The sequence below is a fragment of the Dicentrarchus labrax genome, unplaced genomic scaffold (assembly GCF_905237075.1).
Source record: "Dicentrarchus labrax unplaced genomic scaffold, dlabrax2021, whole genome shotgun sequence".
Taxonomy (NCBI): Eukaryota; Metazoa; Chordata; class Actinopteri; family Moronidae; genus Dicentrarchus; species Dicentrarchus labrax.
Window position 1 is genome coordinate 4,581,530 of NW_026136718.1, and position 12,499 is coordinate 4,594,028.

The following is a 12,499-nucleotide window of genomic DNA, read 5'->3' on the forward strand; positions in this document are numbered from 1 at the left end:
GCCAAGTGTGGGCCCGTTCTTCAAATGTGATTTAAAAGAGTAATCCACTGATTTAGCATTGCACTCATATAACACTGTCAGACTCAAAACGGACAGTTATAAAATTGATTAAGCAGAACCAGTTATATTGTCATTTTTATTTATTTCATGCTTTCTTTCTCCTTGTTAAAACCCAGTGCCTGTATAACCCACAATGCAACTCAAACTGCTAACACTTCGGTCAGAGTCTTTAGTGCATTAGTAGCAGTAAAGTAGACTAGGTAAGCTAAGCTAAAATCACCTCTTTCTAACTACACACCCCCAGATTTGTTTAATTTTCAAACTTGTATTAGGCGTATTTAGCCAACCTGTGAGGTGTACCCCACCTCTCACCCCATTTCACCTGGGACACCTCTGAAGAATAGCTAATGTATGGATGGATGTAAACGCGTAGACTTCAGCCGCAAACAATCTAATTTACCAGATTTCACCCAGCACCCTCTGGAGCAACAAAAAAACTGTATACAACTTTTTTTCACAATATGGTAGTACTCCTCAATCAAATCTTTGAATCAGCAAAGTTGTGTTGCATGTAACTTGGTGTTAGTCATGTATTGCCCTGCGGCCACTCATTGCAATACAATGAGGCATGCATGCTAACCATGATTAAGAATACGTGTGAATAACTTTGAATATACTAGTACTTTGAGCTCAAACAGCTATTGCTCTGACATTGCCAGATTAATTTTAGGACACCTTCATTAAGAACTACATCAACAACAACCTAATCAAACTTCAAAATCAATACAGAATTATTGCTAAGATATATCTACAGCCATTTTCAGAAGCTCATTAATCCATCTTTATTCCTTAGCGGTACACAAATTAGATTGTCTTTTCATGCCAAACATCCCTTGTTATCTATCGTAACCACTAGGTTATTTAAATGTTATTGTGGTTGTAACTTCCTCATGTAAAATTTAACTAAATGGTGGCTAAAAGACTGCCTGAGCATTGTTATGGAACTCGCAACATAATTTCTAACACTAGTTTTTGACTCATTTATGGCTTTTTTTAAAATCAGTGGCCCTGTGATGTGAGCATATATGGTGTGAGAATAGATTTTATGTCATTTTGGACTACAATGGGATTATATTGTGAGACGGTGTGATTACCTCAATCATGACCAATCAAGTCAACCCTTTTCATTTCCTTTATAAAAGTGCAGTTTGCACAATGGTAGTCTAAACATTTAGTGACGGAGAGAACAGTGTTGAGCGGGTTTTGACAAAAACTTTTCCCAGAGGAAAAGCGTGGGAGATGTAAAGTCTCCATGAGAGGATACATGACACCTTGAGTAAGCTATTGAGGGTTGGAGGATATTAAATGACTGCAGCTTGAGAGGAGAAAACACATTTGGTTAGCATGAGTTTCACTTGTCCCAGGAGAACTCTTGTACAAATCCAGGAAATGGTTCAGTGACATGAAGTGAGGCGCCAAACAAGTTGGCAGAAGTTGTTGGCTTGGCGCTGAGAGAGGGTCATCTACCAGCCAGTCTATAGAAGATATGGTCACCTTATTTATCCACACTCCATGTGTCATTACAGCATTTTTGTATATCTCACAATCTGTCACACAAAAGCTGTGTGTGTGCTGTGACTATATAATTAGCAATGAAACGTTTTCCTGGTTTAAGGATTTATCTAAATGATTAGACAGCTTTATTCCACAGAAAGAACTGGAAAGAAGAAGCTTTTCATAAGTGCTAGGTCATGAGTGGGCGTGTTGGAAGCAGCGGCTGGAGGTGGTGAGGGAACTTGGTTTTACATACCTATTCGAAGTCAGGTTAATTGACTCAGAACAGGTTAAACCATGTAGGAGGAGAAGAAAAAAACCACATCAATAGACACATATACAGACAGCCTTTTCCCAGCTCATATTTCGGAAGTGAAGAAATGTGTGCACATGCAGAGGCCTGTGGACAGTTAAGCAGTCAGTTGTGTGTACAAGGATTGTCCTGATTGTCAAAAAGCCGTTGTTTGTCTGAATAAACAGTCTGTGCAGTAAACATCACTGTGTCCTTGCGTCTGTGTAGCCGTGTGAAATAACTTTGCAATTCGCTTGCTAAATTTATGAAAACAGCACCTGTGATTTGTACTAAATTTGTTTTTCACCTTGCCTGTGACAAAAGCCAAGGTCACTATAACTTTTAAAACCTAATAGCAAAAGGTAATAGCAAAGCTGTTTTTGAAACAGTTTAGGATCTAAGCATTTAGTGTCCACTCCTAATATAATATATCATTACTAAATGACAGCAAACCTAACAGAGTGTAGAGGACTAGATAATGATTCATCTATAGCATCTGTTCCTTGCTTGTATTTTCTTATGAACAAGTGAAATGAACCTGTCTTTTTCCTCTTTTTTAATACAAGTATCTCCTGTGTGCCGGGAGGAAATGACTCTCTGGGACAAATGAAGCTTTTGAAGCTGTTCAGGCAGATAACTGATCCACAGCTCCACTCAAGCTGAATGTGTTTATTTCTATTACCAGTTGGGTGATCTGTTAAAACTCACTGCTGATTCTCTGCTGGCTTAACTCCAAAACAAATTCCATATTTAGGCTATATTAACTCAAAATTTAAATGTTATGATCCAATATGTGGGTTGACTGAATAGAATAACAAAAAAGAAAGCAACACTTTCTATGGAGACTGCTTCAATTTCCTGCAGCCATTAGGCTATACTCTGCTGTCTAAATTAATCAGCAACTGATGCATTAAGGTACATTGTAGACAAAGGGCTTTTAACACACAGTAACTTTGTGCAAGCACGTTTAGGAGACCGATTATGCCTATCATATTCCTCTTGAACATTGAATAAGGTGAGCAGGGAGCCAAACTCCGTCTGTGTAGTCTTTTGAAACACAGTCACTTAGTTATTCTTGATAAAAAGGCAGGATATTTTCACATCATGTTCATTTAAAGGGCCCTGTGGTTTTAAAATGTGCTGTGCATTGGACAAGTGGTCTGGGTTGGGCTTAAAAATTATTGTCTGGGCTCCTTGTGATGCAAATTTAGGTGATTGCTCTCACAGCACCATTCCACTCCAAAGTTGGTTATTGGCTTAGTTATTTTTGCAGTACTCAGAACTTGTGTGTGTGGCGGTTTTCATGCAGGCTAACCCACTCCCAATATAGCATACACCTGAAATCATACGACTTCATTTTTTTTTTTTTTTAAAAGTTCTGTTTGTATCATTTCAGAGGATCTATTTACATAAATTGAATACAATATTCATAGGTTTTCATTTAAGTATAATAACCTGAAAACAAGAGTCGTTGTTCCCTTTACCTTAGAATTAGCCATTTTTAGTGTGAGTTGTGGAGATTTATTCCACAAAGACCACCATGTTGAACCACCATGTTTCTACAGTAGCCCAGAATGAAAAAAAACAAACACTGGCTCAATTTTTCCCAGCTGGTTTTAGTCAAGGGTTTGCAATCTGCAATCTGCAATCACACCCCTAGATGCCACTACATTATACACACTGGTCCTTTAAAAATGGATGAAAACAAAAAAGAAAAAAATTGCATGTATAGTTAGCTAAATTAAGCATAAAAAAGACTTGATAGACCTTAAATGTAAAAGTCATAGAGACTTTTTTTTTCTCTCTATTTTCACAGATTACACTGTCATTGCATGAATACAATGAAAAAAAAGGTGCAACTGTCGAAGTTGGGAAAAAAAACTTGGAAGCGAGAAACAAAAGTTAAGTCAGCACAGAATACCTTCTGAGACAGGCATAAAAAGATCTCCCAACTTCTGCCGCAAGTCTTGAAAGACTCTACGATATCCAAGGCTCAGGGATATAACACCAGATTTGTGCTGACAATACACACACGAAACAACACTGTAGGATCTCTCTTCTCCTTTGAGCTCATGGTTAGATTGTTCACAATCTCAGCTCAATCATCCTTGACAAAAGCCTGATTTAGAGCACGCGTATATCCAGGCTCCATGGGCAGCAAAGATAAACTGCCAACCTGAAGGGAAATCCATCTCCTTCGCTGTCACTTGCGAATTATTGCCAAACACCATGACGGTGTCTTCTTTTAATATTTTCCCAAAGGTCCAATAAAAGTAACAACATCTCCTTGCTAGATTAATGACAGCAACCGTTATATCCAGCCAGGAGGAAAAGGAAGACTTTTGCCGCTGTGGGCAGAAAAGTTATTTTTCTTTGACATCTACTTTTGACAACTACAAGGTCAATGAGGAAACTAAATACAGAAAGACATGAGGATGAATAAAAGCTGGAAGCTCTGTGTGTACGATATACATTTAGTCTCTCTTTCAGTCTCCTACTAAAAAAATACTTAACTGAGCTGTTTTTCAAATTACAATGGCTTAAATACAGTTTTATGAATAAGATATTATCATTTTAGTCAGGACAGTCAGCTGGAGCCAGAGAGAGTCTGGGAGAGGGAGAGCAAGCGACTTCCATTCTTCTCTTTTATTATTGACGCGTTAACACAATTAATTAAAATCCAAGCAGGCTCCGTAGGGATCCGCAGATTAATTTCTAACACAGACAGATGTCCAACTTAAAGGGGAAAATTGACCAAATGCAAATCTAAAGATGGCTTTTCTATGCATAGCAATGAGACCATCTGCAAAGAGAACCCAGCGGAGCAGAGCATGTGTGCACAGTCAGCCTTCTCTATTAGAAATCGACCCCAAAAAGAAAAATCCCTTTTGTATATCTTACTACTTTCAAGACTTCATGGGGCAATCTTTGCCAAAAGTGAGAAAACATACAAATGATTAAAAAAAATGTGAAATGTAAATGACATGGATCGGTCGGTAGGGGAATTATTAATGTGCCATAATCGAGTACAAGATAATTGTGCTGACTGTGATGGAATAACTAACAGCTGCATTTAATGGAACATTTAATTGCACTTAAAGGCTTTCCTAGAATAAGCAGTTTGTGATGCACATGCTGTGGACGTGACTTGTATATCTTATCACAAATTTCACTTTGCCCTCCAGGCTTGCTTTTGATGTATTCTTACTGTCTGAATACTCTTTTTGAATTAATTAAACCTGAACACATTCCTTGTGTAGAGTCCCACAATCTTTAATCTTGAAAAAAGGTTTGTACAATGTCTTTAGGGCTGACTGCGGAAAATTAATATAATATATATAATATAATATATAATAATATTAATATAATAATATTAATATAGTAATGGGAGTATGTTTCTTGACGAATCAAAATCACATGGCTGAGTCCTTACTGCAGGGGCACAGGTTCAACTGTAACCTTTGAAACATGTCATTCCCCGCCTCTCTCCCCCAGTTCCTGTCTATCTAAAAAGTACGGTGGCCGACAAGGGCAAACGCGCCGCAAATGGGCAAACGCGCCACTGGTCCCAGAGGACTGGTCCATCCCTCAGGTTGGGTCCCTCTAGTGGCCTGGCGCACTTCCGTTTTGTGGAGCGAATTTGCAGCGTTTGACTCTTGGAGTTGTTTTGTGGGTTTGTGTGTTTTTGGTATTTGGAGCATTTTTCTTTGGCATTTGTTTTGTGGGTTTGTAAGTTTTTGCTTCTGCTTCATATCTGTGACTGCAGCATTTTTCTGTTGCTGCGTTTTTCTGTTGGATTTGTTTTATGTGTTTGTGTGTTTTTGGATTTGCATCCAACACGGGGTTTGCAGCGTTTAGCCGTTTGCAGCGTTTAGCCGTTTGCGGCGCGTTTGCCCTTGTCGGCCACCGTAAAAAAGGCCCTCAAAAAATTATAAAAATCTAAATCATAAGTGATCATATTGATGTATAGTGCAATGCACTGTATTCCACTGCTGTGCAAAAACTTTTTTGGCTAAACTTCAGGAGTTTCTAAAAAAAAAAGAAAATGATGCATTTTCCTGAACTCATGCTAAAAAGTCCAATCATAAAAAAGATAATACCTTTTTCAGTTTTCCATTAAGCTGTCATTTTTGTCCCTTTTTATGTAATTTTCTGCTGTGCTGTATCTGTCTGTCTTCAGCCAATCACCATTATGCAGAATCCTTAAACTGGCAAGCTTTTAAGCTGGCAAGCATTACCATCAGATCAGTGCTAAGCTTCACAAGTATGAATCTACATATACTTCTATAAAATATTGCACAACAGCAAATAAAAAAAGGAGATGCAATGACCAGCAACGACAGATGGCTGCCAAATTACTGGAAAAATTAACAAAAATTAGTATGTATATGCAGGTTTTCTAAACGTAGCACTAAATTCACTTAAAATACATGATTGACTCCTTTCACACTGTCAATGGATGGGTTTGCCTTTCTGTTTCCATTCTGATGTTTCGCATTTGATGCCACGGACATGAACAGGGTTAATAAACAGTAGAAAGTAGCATGGAGGCCAGTATCCTTTGCCACTGACCTGACAAAAGCCAGATGTTAGTGCGTTTTAATAGCTTCAGTGCTCATATAGATCATGCCATAACACAATACATGCTTCACATAATTTTCATCAAGCCATTCACAGAGCTCTTGTGCCCTGAATGGAAGCATCAGCATTTGTTATGTTTCTCCACTCATTTATTCAGGTTTCTTTTTTCGTCACCAGTCTGTATATTCAAGCAGCGAGCAAACATTCCCAAGTGAGCCCTCTAGGCATCCTATTTAGTTTCCTATTACACTCTGCCGGTGAAAATGTAGCTCTGCCTGCTGCCAGACGCATCGTTCAGGGAAACACTGCTGCTTGGAAAGTTGACATAGTTCCACTCCCAGCGGCCCAGCACACGAGTGCAGAGGTTCAGGATGTGTCGTTTCAACTTTTGGAGCAGGTGAGAGCCAGAGCCAGCATTTGGCATCGTAACTGGATTGAACGCTGCACAGCTGCTGGTTTTACTCAGTTTCTACAGCAGAGGGGTTTTTTTTTCAGACCCGGTGTTCCCACTAGAGAGGTCTATGCACACACACGGAGACACACACCTCTCAGTTCAAGTTCAAATATGCTTTATCTGCTACAAGGATGGGAAATAATAGTGTTGTTGCAAAAGCAAGCAGATGACCCAGCAAACAAAGAAATCAAGATAATGAAAACACACACATACAAAAAATGTCATTAATCAATCAAGAAATACATATTAATATAATCTAATTGATTAATGAAACAAATTTGATCTAATAAAATAATAAAATCAATTATTCATTTCTCTCTCAAACTTACCTAAGCAGGAAGTCACCATTAAATATCTGAATTCATTGAAGAGAGCTGGAACTGAATATTGAGAGCTAATACATTTAATTAAGTGAATATGATAAAAGGAAATGATGCTACAAGTTGGCTATTAAAATACCTGTGTTATCTAAATCAGATTATGCCTTGTCTTGCACAGTATTTAGATAGATGATGGCCTCTGTGTTATTGGTGTGGGGCCTCTGCAGGGCAACGCAGCACTTAGCCTGTTAACATCCACTGATACAGATGGCTCTGAGGCACATCCATTATTTAAAAATGTAAGGCTTTAATATTATTATAAGACCAGTTAGGTGAGAGCATTTTACTGATGAAGATTCATCACTGCTGCGAATCCCTCATATGAATAATTCCACAAAAACAGCATAAAATGTCACTTAGCGAGCTGGTGTTGTCAGATTGAGCAACAATGGACTTTAAATGGCTGCACTTTCTGCTTGCTGGAAAAAAAAAAGTACACGATAGCATTAATGTTTCATGAAAATCATCTCTCATTTTAAAATTGCCTCATTCCGCTGCATCTTCAAGAATTGTCACTCGCTTAATCACCATGGCATAGTTGATGTGTAAATCCACATTTGCATCTGAGATATGTTTACGGCTGTTTATTCAGTCTTTGAGGATTTCAGTGCATGTTTTAAGACCACTTTGTTAAACTGGCTTACACTCTAATGTCAACCAGCGAGGGATAAGCAAGAAAATGGGGAAAAGGAAGAAAATAGCATCAGAATGAGATTATTGTGTGCCATCAGAAAGTGTGTCTCGAAGCGACAGAGGGAGCAGAGGGGAACCTTTGGTGGAAGAAAGTGGAAAATAATACTGTATGTGGTGTTATGTTCACTGAGTCTCTTTAAGAGAAACTAGTACCAGTCACTTGAAAGGGGCCAAGAGAGCAAATTTTATCCTGTGTATTTATTTTTGCTCTCCAGGCTTCACTTCTTTTAACCAGCTGCAGATCAAAGAGAAATAGCTGGGAGAAGTGAAATTCTATAAAATCCTGACATCGGAAGTCAAATATGAGACTAAAGCCAGGAGCTATCCCACATTTATTTATACACTTATCTGTCTGAGGCTGTCACCTATAGCATATCAAGGAAAGCAACCTATAGATCTTGTTAAAGGTTAAAAGGGTTATGAGACGTGATGAAAAGACAAAAAGAACGTTTGTGTTCCTTTCTGAATAATGAAGATCCTAAAAAAAAAAATGCCCATGATGAATTATTCATCCACGCGTGTGATAACAAAGTACGAAGTGCTTTGTTTTTGTTTTTTTGTTTATCCTGCCATCAAAACTGCCCCCAAACTCGGGGAGCGGTGTTCTCTGCAACCGTTCCTCAGCAGCCATTATCTGATTTCCGAAGCCTCACTTGTGTTCTCTTCTACTCTGACAAATGAAGCGTAACGCCGCATGACTGACTGAACACTCAAGGCTCGCACAGCAAATTGGGTCAAACATTCCTTATCACTTCTCCTCCCTGTCAATGATATTCTCCTCCCAACTTCAGTCTAATGAATCTTCAATACGGAGGAGCCTGGGCTGCAAATCAAAGGTAAGCACATTGATTGATGCAGCATTTCCTGTGTACCTGCTGCACCTTGATCCTGGGCTAAAAGGCCTGCTAAATAAGGCTTGTCTGTGCTCGTCTCATCTCTTCAGCTCGGTCGCATATGACACTTTAACTCATACAACAAAATGTCTGACAAATGACAGAGGCTCTCAAAGGAAATTACTGAAATGGAAGGGCTGATTCATCACACTATGTAACAGCAGAGCCATTTTTTCCACACTCCTATCTAATTTTTCCCGTCTTTGATTATTTTCCAGTGCTGCTGTGCTCAGTCCTCCAGGCCTCCAGGCCAGGCATTTCTTCCATTTAAAATATGTTATCTCTTAAAACCAGGGGACCAGTGCTCTTCTTAAAGGCAGCTTTGTTTTGGCATTCGTCTTCATTGGGGTGAGGTAACAACCTATGTTCAGAATTAAAGGCTGCTGACGCTGTGAATATTTTACATCAGTCACCTGAAAATGCCTCACAAACAAATGTACCCCAGAGGGCTCTTTCTCTATTCATCTCAATCAGAGGGGTTTTTAGCAGCACTTTGGTTCAGTGGCGGCTGCCAAATCAGCTCAACGTCCTCTTGCCAATTCACTTTCGAGAATGTACAGTTTTATCTCTGATGGACTGTATAGTGGGGCATCACTAAGGACAAGTCAATGAAAAATGGGCTGTGGCTCAGGAAAAGGCAAGCAATTTAGTTTTTTAGCTGCAGCTTCACAGTCAGAATGAGGGAAATCAACTCTGATGTTTCTCCTGGAGTTCTTTCCTGAGACAGGGATACTGCTTAATGTTTGCTTTCTTCCTGGTATAAGAAGTGACCTCACCTTCCCAACTCCACCAATCACCGCAATCTAGGAATGTAAATTATTAGCAAATTGTGAGTTTACATCACAGATCATCACAGGATATTATGTACTGGTGAAAGACTTGACCTGTGTTGCTCAAACCCCAAATGCAATGTATAGAAGGGTTTTTGAAAACATGTACAGACAGTTTGTCTTACATGCTGACAAACAGTATTTCACTTTTCATTTATGAAATGAAACCAAAGAGACCATGTTAAAAATCTCATTGCATCAAAATGTAGTTGATGCAATAGCTCACATGCAGTATTTACAACTCTTCATTTCAAAAGACCACAAGATCTTAGCAACATGGGTGTAAGACCAGAATGTTGCAGAGTTGGAAGAAGCAAAAAATCCTGCATACTGTCCAACACCTGTACTTACTTTATTTTATCAAGATCTTACTGGTAGGTAGACCTTCATTACGTAATCATAAGTCTACCAATTGATTAGTCTTTTGACAAACATATATATATATATATATGTATATGATACCCAATATACTGACTAAGTCATCAAACAATAATGGGAAACCTGTGGGAAAACTTCCAGTTTTTCAAATGTGAGGATTGGCTGTTTTTTTCTGTTTTTCTATTATTGTAATATGGTCTGTTGGTCAGAGAAAACAAGCAATTTCAATACACCACTCTGGGCTCTGTGGAATTATAGACATTTTTCCCTGTTTTCTGGCAAAAAGATTGCTTGTAGCTTTAGTCCCACATAATGGACAGTACTATCGTCACTGACAAAGAAACCATGTATCTCCAATTTTATTTTTTTCACGTAAAAATTCATTCATGGGTTGAAAAATGTCTATTTTCTTAAGCAAAATAAACAGTTTAAAAACCATCTAAAAACAAATGCATAGCCAATAAGCCGATCTTTGGGAGAGACATGGTTTTTACATGACAATAATTAGACCATAAATTGAAATTTGTACCTTAATATTTGTGTCCCAAAGCTTGGCTTTGCTGATGAAGACTGTGATACACACTATTACAAAGGCAACTTTCATGATAAAAAGATATTTTGTTGTCATTGTGGCCTCCTGCTGTACTCTGTCAGATTCTATGACATCTCATCTCAGCACTACATGTTGTAAATGCAGTACACATCCCTAACTAACTAAATACTTTAAGAAATTAGATATTTTTTTAATCCTGACAAATGATCCTGCAGTAATTATACATGGTCCCACCATAGATCTTAACACAGTTCATTCATCATTAAAGCAAAAAAGAGATCTAATTGTCAGATCAGATGTGTTTGGTCACAGAACTACCACTATAGAGACAGGTGTAATCACAGCATACAGCACATGACAAACAGTGTGAAGAAGCCGACAGTGTCTCAGATGGTGTGTTTTTGCAGGTTGCTGATATTACCCACATTGCGTGACGTTAATCTGTTGTTTACCACAAGCGAGAGTAAACACATTAAAGCCACGTGAGGGAACAGTTCCCAAAGAAAGCATCGAGAATTCAGTCTGCGGTGCGAAGGGCAAACTCAGCCGATTCAATTCATTTTTCTTGATAAGAACTGACAGAGTGATGAATGAACACACCCCGAAGGTTTTAAGCGGTAAAAGATGCAAGGTGATATTTACATCATAAGCATATCTTGATATGCATGGCATTCTCTTCCATATAAGAGCCTGTGCATACACACATGAAAGAGCATGGAGGGAAGTAGACAATACTGCATGCTTCATCTTCTTCTCTTGGTCAACTCATTTGATCACTGAGCATGCATGTGTACATGTTTACTCCAAGTCACATCAAAGTACTATAAAATGCATACAATGCAAAGCCCGTAGGTCTCTTTTTAATCAGCCAGATAAATAAATAATGTCTTCGCTAATATAGTATGCTTTTTTTAATTAGCATTAGTTTAACATTTACATTTGTGGCTCCTCAACACTGTCAAGTTGTTATTTCTTTTTTTTTTTTTTTATTGTATAATTACTGTTTTGTGGCTTCACCACATATTTTCATGTACAATTTTAAAAAGTAGCAACATGCAAATACAACCAAACATTGAGTGACAGCATTTGTATGTCTTAATACATTACAAATGTTGGTAAATACTCTGCATTACAGTGCCGCTGCTGGCAATGACCTCACTCAAGGTTGTCAAAAACAGCCACTTCCAGAAAAAAAATAAAATAATAAATGTTACTGTAAATAGAGGTAAAAAAAAATGCTGATCCATATCAGGCCTCAACACAGTCTAAGGTGACCTGAGCTAACCAAAAAAGCTAAAATCAGACTTGGGGCAGATCTAGAGAAATATTCCTTCACTGCAAACAATGAAGATATTTGAACTCAAAAACCTTACATTATTGTGGCACATTAGCAAAGTATTGAATAGAAAGGTCTAAAAGGTAGCATTGGCAATCAATACATGGTTTTATTTACAAATCTTCATTTCTTCATACATGTCTTTTTTCATTGAATTTACAGGATTTAGTGGCAGTTAGCTGGCAGTCAAGTTGCAGATTGCAAGTGTGTAGGAGAAATTACGGTGGCCAGAAAACTCTGGACGGGACTGGTGTAAGAAACATGGCAGTTCAGTCTCCATAGAAGGCGAGGTGCGGCATCTGTAGATAAAAATGGCTCATTCTAAGGTAACGAAAACATAACCATTCCTATATTCAGGTTATTACACTAATAAAAACATACCTATGAATATTATGTTCCATTTTTGCTAATTGATCCAGTCTGAAATGGGGCCATGACATTTTATTAAATTCATTTCTGTTTCTGTTAAGTGAATCTTCACTTCAATCTTAGGTGACGTTAATATATTTATTATGAATATACATTATTAATATTAATAATGACATCCCTCTAGAT

The 12,499-nt window shown here is 38.1% G+C and overlaps 1 protein-coding gene across 2 annotated transcripts in view; it reads right to left on the reverse strand.

Moving 5' to 3' along the window:
* The window catches only part of brinp3a.1 (bone morphogenetic protein/retinoic acid inducible neural-specific 3a, tandem duplicate 1), a 42,843-nt gene that overhangs the window by 12,739 nt on the left and 17,605 nt on the right, over nt 1-12,499 (reverse strand). The gene's annotated exons all lie outside the window — the stretch shown is intronic.